The sequence below is a fragment of the Rhinichthys klamathensis genome, unplaced genomic scaffold, assembly GCF_029890125.1.
Source record: "Rhinichthys klamathensis goyatoka isolate OS25496 unplaced genomic scaffold, OSU_Roscu_1.1 h1tg000197l_1, whole genome shotgun sequence".
In the NCBI taxonomy this organism is placed as follows: domain Eukaryota; kingdom Metazoa; phylum Chordata; class Actinopteri; order Cypriniformes; family Leuciscidae; genus Rhinichthys; species Rhinichthys klamathensis.
The window spans coordinates 1,141,311-1,154,195 of record NW_026606723.1 but is presented as its reverse complement, the minus strand read 5'-3'; the positions used below and the strand labels follow the sequence as shown (position 1 = coordinate 1,154,195).

The 12,885-nt window shown below is 47.3% G+C and overlaps 1 long non-coding RNA gene across 1 annotated transcript; it reads right to left on the bottom strand.

Annotated features, from left to right (window-relative positions):
• Positions 1-11,672: 11,672 nt before the first annotated feature.
• On the bottom strand, positions 11,673-12,402 carry LOC130096559 (uncharacterized). The gene is made up of 4 exons (XR_008808193.1): positions 12,197-12,402; positions 11,967-12,099; positions 11,772-11,878; positions 11,673-11,695 (listed from the first exon to the last, which is right to left on the bottom strand). It is a non-coding gene; the product is annotated as an uncharacterized LOC130096559 (long non-coding RNA).
• Positions 12,403-12,885: the final 483 nt, after the last annotated feature.

Genomic DNA, 12,885 nt, shown 5'->3' with positions numbered 1-12,885 from the left:
CTCTCAAAAAGTACAAGACAGTAGACTAGACGAGACGAGAGGAGCAAAGCAGGGGAGGTAAGGGAGAGGAGGGAATGAAAATGCGACCGCCTTCGTTGAGAGCCAAAGAGAAAGTATGCGATAGGGCCCAATAAATTTGGGGGCCAGTTTACGAGACGGATACTGGAGAGGAAGATTGGCGGTGGAAAGCCACACTCTTTGACCAATGACATAACCGTCCTTCGGATGAGACGTTAAACCGAGGCCCTGACTCTCTGTGGTCATTAAAAATCCCATGGCACTTCTCGTAAAGAGTAGGGGTGTTACCCCGGTGTCCTGGCCACATTCCACCCATTGGCCCCTGCCAATCATGGCCTCCTAATAATCCCCATCCACTGAATTGGCTCTATCACTCTCTCTCCTCTCCAACTATAGCTGGTGTGTGGTGAGCGCACTGGCGCCGTTGTACTGTGGCTGCCGTCGCATCATCCAAGTGGATGCTGCACACTGGTGCTGGTTGAGGAGAGAACCCCTGATATGATTGTAAAGCGCTTTGGGTGTACAGTAGTACATATGAAAGCGCTATATAAATGCCTCATTCATTCATTCATTCATTCATTCATTCATTCATTCATTCATTCATAACGGGGACTCTTGATACGACGTCTGTTAGCGGACCGACGGGTGATGGAGCGAGACTTTAAAAGAGCGGATCTCACCGTCCTCCAGGTTCGTTTGCAGCGTTGGATAAACGCATTTACAGATGGAACGTTAGATTCCGGACTCGAGGAAGGAAAGAGAGAGGGTTGGTACCCTAAACAGCTCTGAAAAGGAGATAGGCCGGTGGCGGACGAGGGAGCGGAATTGAACGCATACTCTGCCCATGGAAGTTGCTCAGACCAGGAGGCAGGGTTGCGGTACGCGAGGCTTCGCAGAATTCGGCCAATGGTCTGATTAGCGCGTTCAGCTTGTCCATTGGTCTGGGGGTGAAAACCCGAGGAAAGGCTGACCGTGGCTCCGATGAGGCGACAGAACTCTTTCCAAAACAGGGAAGCGAACTGTGGACCTCTATCGGATACGATATTCTCAGGAAGACCGTGGATCTTAAAAATGTGATCGACAACAATTTGGGCGGTCTTCTTGGCGGAGGGAAGCTTTGGAAGAGGGACAAAGCGAGCCGCTTTCGAAAATCGATCGACGACAGTAAGAATTACAGTCTTTCCACCCGAAGGAGGAAGTCCTGTAATAAAATCAAGGCCAATCTGAGCCCACGGACGTGACGGAACGGGCAACGGTCTAAGGAGACCAGCGGGAGGTCTATTACTAACCTTGGTCTGAGCACAGACAGGACATGCCGCAATGAAACGACGGATATCACGTTCCCGAGTGGGCCACCAAAATTTCTGAGACACAGACGCAATAGTACCCCTAACCCCAGGATGAGCGAAAAGCTTGGAGGAGTGGCCCCACTGAAGAACGGCACGACGAGCGGAGGGGGGAACAAATAATGAACCCTTAGGGCAGCCACGGGGAGTTATTGCGTGAGAAAGCGCGCGCTTGACGGTTCGTTCTATTCCCCAAGTAACAGCCCCTACCACTCGTTCCTGAGGAAGGATAGACTCGATGGGTGACGACTCGGGGGAGGAGAATTGACGAGACAGCGCGTCAGGCTTTAAATTCTTTGAACCAGGGCGGTAGGAGAGGGAGAAATCGAAACGAGCAAAGAATAGAAACCAACGAGCCTGACGAGCGTTGAGTCTCTTAGCGGATCGGATGTACTCAAGATTTCGGTGGTCTGTTCAGACCACGAACGGAAAGGAAGACCCCTCTAGCCAGTGACGCCATTCTCCCAGGGCTAAACGGACGGCGAGAAGTTCGCGATTACCCACGTCATAGTTTCGTTCAGACGGAGAGAGACGATGCGAAAAGAAAGCGCAAGGATGGATCCTCTCGTTGGCAGAAGACTGCTGCGAGAGGATGGCTCCTACTCCTACCTCTGAGGCATCAACCTCGACAATGAAAGGCTTAGAAGTGTCAGGGGTGACGAGAACCGGCGCGGTCGTAAACAATGTCTTAAGATGATCAAAGGCGGTCTGAGCCGCGTTACTCCAGACAAAACGAGACTTGACAGAAGTTAAAGTGGTTAGCGGAGCGGCCACCTGACTAAAGTTCTTTATAAACTTACGGTAAAAGTTAGCGAACCCTAAAAAACGTTGGAGCGCAATACGAGAGTCGGGTGTTGGCCAATCGGTGACCGCGTGAACTTTAGCTGGGTCCATACTGATGCCCTGTGCCGAGATGACGGAGCCGAGAAATGTAACAGACTGAGCATGAAACGTGCATTTCTCGGCTTTGACGAACAATTTGTTCTCTAAAAGTCGTTGGAGGACTCGACGTATATGCTGCACATGAACCTGTAAAGACGGAGAGAAAATCAAAATGTCATCAAGGTAGACGAAGACAAAAACGTTTAGCATGTCTGGTAGAACGTCATTGACCAAAGCTTGAAATACGGCAGGAGCGTTGACCAGGCCGAACGGTAAAACCCGGTACTCAAAGTGGCCCAGCGGGGTATTAAAAGCGGTCTTCCATTCATCACCCTCCTTGATGCGGACTAAGTGATACGCGTTGCGAAGATCCAGTTTTGTGAAGAAGTTAGCTCCCTGCAAGATTTCAAAGGCTGATGACATAAGTGGCAAGGGGTAGCAGTTCTTGACAGTTATGTCATTCAAGCCTCTGTAATCGATGCAGGGACGTAACGAGCCGTCCTTCTTCACACAAAAAGAAACCTGCACCGGCCGGAGAGGAAGAGGGAACTATGGTACCAGCGTCTAAGGATTCAGAGAGATACTTCTCTAACGCCTGACGCTCCGGGACAGAGAGAGAATAAAGCCTTCCCCGAGGAGGAGTAGTTCCAGGAAGAAGCTCAATGCTGCAGTCATACGGGCGATGAGGTGGAAGGGAAGCCGCCCGGGATCGACTGAAAACCGCTCGCAAATCGTGATACTCCTCGGGAACTCCTGACAAATCACCTGGCTCCTCCTGAAAAACAGAGACAGAAGACACAGGAAACACAGCAGACACCAAACACTTAGCATGACACGAGAGATTCCATGACAAGATTGTGTTCTTGGACCAGTTAATCTGAGGGTTATGTTCTACCAGCCACGGATGACCCAGCACCACAGGTATATTAGGGGAATGAAACACCAGAAAAGAAATGGTCTCGCGGTGGTTACCGGACACGGTGAGACTCAAGGGGGCAGTAGAGCGGTGCACCCTGGCGAGAACCCGTCTATCCAAGGTGTAAATAGTGGTGGGATCCTGAAGATCAATGAGGGGAACGCCATGCCTAAGAGCCCAGGCCTCATCCACAAAATGTCCCTCGGAACCAGAGTCAATAAGAGCCTGACAGTCTATAGAAGAGTCGGACCAGCGGAGATGAACAGAAAAAATAGTCCGTGAAGGCGGCGGAGGGCTTAGAGAAGATGCGCTCACCAGTAACCCTCGCTTTACTGGGGAGCTTTCTCTTTTAAAGGACAGGAAGTGACGAAATGGTTGTTAGCGCCACAATAAAGACACAGACGGTTTATAATTCGACGCTGGCGTTCTGAAGCAGAGATCCAGATTCCACCCAGCTGCATGGGTTCCTGGTCCGCCGCAGGTGCAGTAGAAGGGGAGCCGATAGATGATGAGAGAGAAGGCGGGGCCGCTGGACGTGCTCGTCGACGCAACTCAAAACGTTCCTCCACACGTAGAGCCAAATCAATGAGGGGGTTGAGGGAAGATGGTATCTCACGAGCCAGAACCTCATCCCTGATCTCGGCGTTTAACCCTTCGACAAAGCGCGCTACCAGCGCGGGCTCGTTCCAGCCACAAGAGGTAGAGAGCGTGTGGAATTCCACCGAGAAGTCGGCGACAGAGCGTCTTCCCTGACGCAGAGAGGATAACTGACGAGAAGCCTCCGATCCCCGCACCGAACGGTCGAACACTCGTAACATCTCGTCCTTAAAAAAGGAATAACTGTCGAGGCAGATGGCATCGGAATTCCAGACCGCTGTTCCCCACTCACGAGCCCGTCCCTTGAGAAGTGAGATGATGTAGGCTTTGCGAGTCCGTTGTTCAGAATAAGTGTGTGGCTGAAGCGAAAACACAACTTCACATTGGGTTAGAAAAGACATGCACTCGGTAGGCTCATCCGCATAGCAGGGGGGATTATTCACACGTGGCTCGGAAGCGGAGGAATCAGAGGACCGGACCGGATCTGTTCGAAGAAGATGAAACTGCCCAGACAAGTCAGACATCTGGGAAGCCAGCGTCTCAACAGCCTGACGAGCGGCGGCGAGTTCCTCTTCGTGTCTCCCCAGCATGGCTCCCTGGATCTCAAGCACGTTCTGAATGGGTTGCCCATCAGCTGGATTCATGGTGGTCGGATTATTCTGTCACGAAGCTGCTGCGTGAGGAAACTTCAGGAGACGAAAAGCAGGTTAACAGTATTTAATGTAAACAAGGCAGAGCCGCAACGGCCGATCAACAGAAATTGTCTCAAAATATTCTTAAAGAAACAGAGAAGCGCACGCAGCAGGTCTCGTGGACTGGAGAAGGGTGAGCAAAGGAGAACTGGAGAAGCGCAGATCCCTCACACCTCTTCTCGACTCAACACAGGTAACCGCTGATCTGGTAAAGTTGCAGGTGGATAACAGACAACTGGACTAGACGGGACATAACAAATAACAAGAGTTAAAGCGGTAACGAACGTGACGGTCAACAATAATCCGACAAACTAGAGTGAAACACAAGAGACTAGAAATAGAGAGTAGCTAATGATAGAGGATAGAGAACAGGTGCGAAAATGAGAAGATGAGAATCAGCTGGGGAAGATAAGTAGTAAATGAAGAGTGAGAGCGAACAAAAGGGAACAGATACAGAGAATGACCAGAAGAGGGAGACAGAGACCAATAAAACACGAGAAGGGAACCAGGATCATGACACGTATGTTTCATGTTTGTGTGATAAGTATTAGCGGAGTTTCCGTTCATTTTCCAGACATGTTTCAGAAAGATTTTTGCGGAGACAGAGTGAGCTGAAAGCGCACCCTGTTTATTTTATTTATTTAAAAAAAAACACAAGGTTTTGATGTTAATGTGAGTGTACACAAAAAAAGAAGACCCTCTATAGTTTATAATCATGTATTGATTTTATTTATATGACCATAAATGACGGAGTATTTTAAGTCTATGTTGCTGCTATGTGGAAAAAAAACAGCAAAACGCGCGGGCGCGTTCTTGGTCCCCAGAGGGTTAATAACACGGTTTTGGCGGTTATAGAGTTCTAATGACGGTGTTCAACTATAACCGTCGGTCTCACGGTTATATAATAACTGTCACACCCCTAACTGCTATATGGGCATTTATTTACCTGGCTCTGAGTGGCTGTCCCAGGCAAGGACGGCTCTGCTGGATGTGTCTGGGATGATGACAGCAAACGGCAACCCTACAACCTCCTGGTTTGTTGAATGGGCTGCAGGGGATTGCAGGTGAGCTCCAAATTCAAGGGGCTCGTCAAAGCTCAAGTCCTCAAACCCCTCATTCCCCTCCAGATCACCCTCCTGGTCCTCATCCCGAAGCTCATCTGGGGTGTCAAGGATCTGCAGCAAAGTCTTCCTCAAATGCTTTATTGGTTTTGGAATACAAGAATTGCACACCAATGAGCTCACCTATAGAAAAACAGAGTGCGTAACGCAGATGTTTTAACAACACATGGGAGAAATACCTAGGGCACTGGGCAGGTCCGCTGCCTTCACCAAGGAAGCAGCTGTAAAATAAAAGAAAAACATTAATGTTAAGTAGAATACATTAAAACAAATGAATTAAATACATATTATACAAACTGAATAGCAAATATTGACATATACTGCTTCAAACTTTCAGCTCCAGGGGTCACATTCGTTACAGAATGACTGACTTTGAAGCGCCCCTTCACCAGTCTGTCACAGTGGCGAGCTGGGTAGATGAGAGCGCCCTTGTCAAAGTCTGACAGTTTATTCCACAGAGTCACTATCTCATCCACCTTGTGCTGTTTGATGAATCCCTCATGTCTGAGGTCCACCAGCCCGTTGGCTAATCTGACGACGTGGTCATAACCAGGTCTGCCATCTGGTCCCAGGCTCTCCATCTGTCCATTAAAATAAATTATTATCATGCTTATTCTGAAACATCTAAAAGTAAGGTAATGAAGCAAGGGCGTAGGTTTAGGGGGGGACGCTAGGTACTAGTCCCAATCAATATTTTGAGATGACAAATTTGTCCCCACCAATATTTAGCAAGCTCCTTTGAACTGCTATTTTGATATTTGCGCTGCATTTGGATCTTTGCGCTGCTATTTGGATCGATTCCAACGGCCAGGACGACGACAGTACAAGATACGCCGTAATTTGATTGGCGGCGGGGTATCTGACAGGCAGGCTACACGCGCGGGCCGGGACTACTTTTTGTGCTTGCACTCACTGGCAGCGAGCGGGTGGTGTGTGCGTGTGTGTGTGTGTGTGCGCGTGACGACGCCGACGGTAAGTTACCAGGGCTGTCTCTCTGCCTGCCATATACAAAGGCCAGAGTAAAACATTTTAAAATTCCGTTTTTTTTTCCCCTTTTTGTACTTTGTAGATCAGCTGTGTCACCCAAGAAGAAGAAAGGGGACATACGAAGCTTTTTCATAAAGCAGAGAGTGTAAGTAGGCAAACATAACTAGCCACACAAATAACTAGCAGTAGTAGTGACTGACCAGGCTTTCAAATGCAGATTCTACTGTGGAAAATAGTATTAACTGGTGATCCTGGTTACCCAGGATATTGTTACAGTTAAACCTAGCTTCTGCAATCTTTCAAGGTTAGGAGCATCAATTAGGGGTGTGCAGCACGGATAGACTCAGAAGTCGCGCTATCATGATAGAATGCTACGTTAGCAAGTCCCTGAATGTTAATTAGCCTACCTTAACTTAGAATCTTGCAGTCATAAACAGTGGATCATCTGAGACATTTTTCGTTTCTACATTCTGTTTATGTAATGTATTTGTGAGTGTAGCCTACTTGCTAGACACATGTGCTGGAAAAACATGTTGGCAATGTTAAAAAGGCAAAAGTTAACACTGTTGGTTATTCAAATATAATGAATCATTATTTGATTGATAATATCTAAATTCCAAATAATAATAATTTATGTTAAATAAAATGTTTGGTTGTTCAGCATTACATAGTCTCAGGTGTTTATTTTTTGAGAGTGCATTTTTGAGATTATACAGTTATACTAGCTCTTTATTGACAGTATACAGGATGGTGTATCGGGCTCAGGATACAATATAATGAGATTAAGTAGATTCACTTCTGTATTGTGATATTCTGTATTGCCAGCAGTCTGAAATGACAAAGGAAATCGCCATTAAAGCAATGTTACTTATCTTACAACAAAATAATTCCCGGGGGATGGGGGGTGTCCCCACCAAAGCTGAGACCAAACCTACGCCCATGTAATGAAGTAACTTCTACTTCAAAATAATGGATCATTATCACAGTATTAATGCCTATATATTAATGGTAATTTAGTTACCTGGCTCTGAGTGGCTGGCTCATCTCTCATGGGCTCAGGCAAGGGAAACTCTGCTGCATTACTCTCCATGCTCTGAAAATGAATATAATAAAAGTCATTTACACGTACATCAAAATTATGGCTGCAAGATAGTATCGCAAATGTGCATACCGTAATGATTCTCAATAAATTAATACTTCTAAAAGTTATATATAGTCAAGTTTTAGGTCAATGTAGATAACAGAGAGAGAGAGTGATGCTTTCTTTTGCCAGAGGGAATGTAAAACATATGTTGGTTATTCAATTTTTCAATAATTTAAACTGATTTAACAAACTTTAGGCATTATCATATTGCATACTGTAAATCGCATTATTATCAGTGTTAATATCTATATGTGAACAGTTACCTGGTGTTGAGTGGGTGGCTCATCTCTCATGGGCTCAGGCAACAAAGACCCTTCTGTATCTGTCCGGGTCGATGACAGACCAGGAGGTTGTATGGCTGCTGCCTGCAGCTGAAAGGGTTCTGGGGGATTGAAGCTGAGGTCGATAATTTCGAGGGGCTCACCATCGAATTCCAAATCCTCAAACCCCTCATCACCCTCCAGATTACTCCCCAGGTCTTCATCCGGAATCCCATCAGGAACAGAACCAAAGTCTTCCTCGAAAGGTGTATTTGATTGGGAATATAAATATTCCACACCTATTAGTTCCCCTGTAGACATTCAAAGTGTGATGAGCACATGGGTGAAAGGCAGGTGTCATTCGATTTAGGTGAAACGATCTAGGTGTGGACTCGAGGGACGTTGAGCCACGTGCGCAGCGATACAGGGGCAGAATGACCCCCCCCCTTTGTTCACCTGCCCTACCTTCCTGTAAAGCTGCACACCTGGTGGGTCCTGGATGCATTCAATGTGGCGCTGCTGGGTCCGCCAGATCTCCTCCATCCTGTCATTGTCCAGCAGCTTGATCCCCATTGTGTCCGTTGCACCCGTGAAGTCCTTAAGGAGCCGTTCAATCAGCTCCTTAGTTTCCTGGGCTCCACGGGTGCGTCGACGATAGTGTCTTGCCAGCTCTTAAGCGGTGGGATCGCAACCGCAGGCCTCCTTCAGTTTCTCAACATCACCAGGATCCCACTCAAAGATGCTGGCCGAGAGCCGTCCCATGAAGGGGCCGTAAAGCGGATGGCTGTCTGTGGTTACCCTGACTGCGATCCGCCGCATAAAATGCCACATGTCGAGCCTGACCACCAGCTGGTCCCACTCACTAAATATCGCTGCCGCCTTGCCTTTACAACTTGCAGAGCAGCAGTCCCGGTCCACATAAAGGACTTGGGGAGGAGCTTCTCCAGCTCGGTGGTAGCGATCAACGATCCCAGAACACATAGGGAGCAGGCCTTTTCCCTCTCCTTCTGTGAGGACACACATCAGAACTTGCCCTATTTCGTTCCCCACATCGGTCACCCATGCAGCAGTGCCAGCAGCATCACCTGCTAGCTTCTTGGTGACCTAAAGTGGACGATAAGTATTAATATCAAGGAAACAAGACCTTTTTATTGGAAAATAACACCAAGTGTGACTAAATCAGGCTTTACCTTTTTGGTGGAGTCCATCTTCAGGATTGAGCCATACACAGAGGTGACCCGGGTCTTAAGTTCAGGAAGTACATCTTTGGCATATACTGACAACAGCCAAGCTGGACAAGGCACAGGCACCATCTGTGGCAGTGGGGCAACGAGACGGCCGGGATCAGTGTCCTGGGTCACAAACTTTCTGAGCACGGAGAGGCAGTTCAGGACCTGCCCATGCTCGTTGCCCACATCCGTGGCCCAGACGGCTATGTCGAAAGCAGCCCCGGCGAGTTTATTGGTCACCTGAAACCAAGAAACAGAGCGCAATTGTGTGAGTGAGATCGTGTTTCATGGTATTTGTCATTTTGTCAGAGGAAGTATTCTTTATTGAAAATGCAATGACAAACTAAAAACTACTACAAACTAATGTGGTATGCTTAAAATATTGACCAAAAAGTACACCGTGGCATGTGACACTTAATACGGTATGAAAGTTGGTTACCTTCTTTGTGGAGTCCATCTTTAAGATTGACCCAAAGACAGAGGTGACCCTGGCCTTCAACTCATCCAGCCGTGACAGTACGTCCATGCTGTAGACGCTCAGCAGCCAGACCGGTGAGGGGACCTTTGGCATTTCCGGGAGTGGTGGAAATTGTGGCCAGATGTTTCCAGAGGTCATGAAGTGCTGGCACTCGCTGAGGTACTGAATGGACCGTCGCATCCAGGCTTCGCTGTGGCTCTCACACAGCTTCTTGTACAGCTGAGTTGCACTGTTCCCCAAAGAACGCTCCCTCAGCATCACTACAACCACAAGGTCACAGGAAAGCCTGGAGAGATAGATTTTTTTTTTTTATGATTTAGATGTACCTTTTAAAACAACAAACAATACAATGAATTGTCACTTCTTAGCTGTGAAAACAAAAAACAATAAATATTTACTTGTAGGTCAGAATCGCTGGAAACCGGCAGCGATGCACAGGGTCCAGCTGACCCAAGACGTCCTGGGACCAGCCCGCCACCTTCTTTTTACATTTAGGGCACTCCAGGTACTCTGTGGCCATTAGGTACCAGCCCTTCACATCCAAGACCCTCCGGATGGTCTAGTAAGGCCCAGCCTTGGTGAGAGTGGTGTTACACCCAGGCTGGGTGCATGTCAGCTTGAATGACCACATGCGCAGTGGCATCCAGAGGAACAGCGGACGCGCAAAGAAGGGGTCGGGCAACGCGGGTGGCTGACTGTAGATCAGCCGAGGTTGGGGAGGGTACCACCACAGACGCAACTCTGTGGTAAGTTGTGATTTCCCAGTGCGACCCCTGGTGAACAGTGTACGGCCGATCCGCTGCTGCTCTTTGTTGAGGACTGCCCGCCAGCTCTCTGGAAGAAGCAGCTGCATTTTTGATAGAGGACAAGAAAATGACTAGTAAAATACTAAAATACTAGTATTTTGATCTGCCTTACTTAAGGTGGACGTTGACGCAATTTTCTTTTAGAAACAAACTTTGTTATATTGTTTTCATGTTATCACTGTGAAGCGCTTTGATACAATCTGTATTGTAAAAAGCGCTATATAAATAAAGGTGACTTGACTTGACTTGACTAGTAGCTTACAGTTGTGAATATCCAATTACTTTCTGAACCGTCGCCGTTATAGGTAGACTCACCTCAGGACTTGCATGTGCAGGCGGCGGACGCGGGAAAGATTGACGTGGCACAGCCTGCTCTTCGGTCCGGACAGCAGCTCCTGGTGGATCCTGGGAGGCCTGGGGTGGGTCCGTAGTCGTTTGGGTGGAAAGTAAAACAGGGACCTGTATGTCCAAGGCTTCATAACAATACATACAGAGAATTCATCCATATATCAGGCCAAGTATTAGAAGAGGAGATTAGATGTAGACGAAGCATTATATTAATTTCAGGAAGTTCACAGTAGTTAAGCAAAGCACAGGTTGATGTCAGAAAAGCAAGGAAACTGAAGGAAATAAAAGTGTGAAAGTACGTGTGTCAAGGTTGACACAAATCGAATGTGTAATGTAAGTTGTTATAAAGAAAAATGAAGACAAACATTTCAGCCACGTAGGAGGGTGGGAGAAAAGTATAAAATGATGCACAATATCTCCACAATGTGAGAATAACACCTTTAAAAAGTCAAGAGCCAAAAACATAATATTTAGGGGGAGACCAACATTCCAGGAAATCTGCAAGTACTGGACTAAACATTCTTATCAAGAATACTGGGGTGGGGTGAGGTGGTGGTACAGCGGGGTAAGGCGGCGGAGCTAGACACCATGAGAGGAAATGTGCAGCCACATGGCAGGATATGGATTAACAGCAACTAGTAAGCCGTTCTAGATGTACATGAATATCTACAGAGTTTCTCACCCAAACCCTACCTTATCCACTGGACCATTTGTCTGATGAATATTCCAACAGAAAGACATTATATTACATACAACATTGTTTATCCGATTAAAAAAATACTTATCAATGAATATCAGGTAATGTATCAATCAACTTACAGTTCTGGGTGGCAATGGCAACTGCGACCAGCTGGTCTGGAAGCAGGCACCCCTTTACGACACACAGAAAAGTGTTAAACGTGGTCTCAGTCATAAAGAGCTCATTGTTCCAATTTGAAAACGCTTACTGGGAACTGCAGTCTTTTTGGCAAGGATCTTCCTGACTGTTGACTGCAGTTGACCTGGGGTCACAGAACGCTGCCCTAAAAATGCAGAGACCGCTGCACCAAGAGGCCTTTAACACCCAAACAGTTGGGAATAAAATAACCATTGTACTTTATTAAATTAATTAACGGGTCATCTTTACTGATACCAATACTTACCCTGAAGCTGTCTTAACCCCAGCAAGGGGAGAAGGGGGTGCAGCTGCCTCCACGGCGCCTGGTATATTTAAGGGCTGCTTCCATAGGGTCCCCGGGATTCCGGGGTGTCTGCTTCCTCAGCCAGTTGACATAACTGATTAAAAAAAATATTCATTAGAAATTGGATTCATCAATTATCACAAATACAACTTCTATCACCATGACATTGTTATTCAAATGACTGTTCTCACCCATTGTGGTCTTTGTCCTTGGACTCATACAGTTCCTGCAGTGTCTCTGCCCTGTAGCTGTGAAATCCAACAAGGGCTTGGCCTTCCTGTCCAGGCTGTGAGGCCTGGACTCTGGAATCCACGAATGCCCTCTGGAACCTGAAATCCTCATTAACAGCAGAATATGCATTTGCGTAGCGGGCCAAGGCGTCCTTGTGGACCATCAGTAGAGACGCTGCGCTCCTGCTGATGGCTAGCCACCAGCCCCACAACCCAGCCCACGTCATTTTCTAGGAGCCACTTAAAGGTCTGACCCTGGTACACGCCGAACTGAACTGCATACCGGCTCAGAACCAGCATCACGGAATCAGGATCACCACCCTCTGAGACGACACGGGCCCGAGCCACTGCCTCGCATTCTTCTGGCTTCTTGCAAACCACAGCCTGGTCAGGCTTGGCCTTGATGGACTGAGCCTCAGGCGTGGAGTGCATGGCCAGCTCCTTTCCCCTCCATCTAAACGTTGGGTTTTCCATCTAGGATTCAAGTGGTAAAGTACATACTGAATAATAGTAGAATTAACAATGCAGATTTTCCATTCATGAGAATTCATAAAATGTACAGGGAATAGAAAACCTTTATGCCAGATTTAAGTCGCATTTTGTCTGTTGGCCAGCTTTATGACATGGTCATACCCAGCTTGGCCATCTGC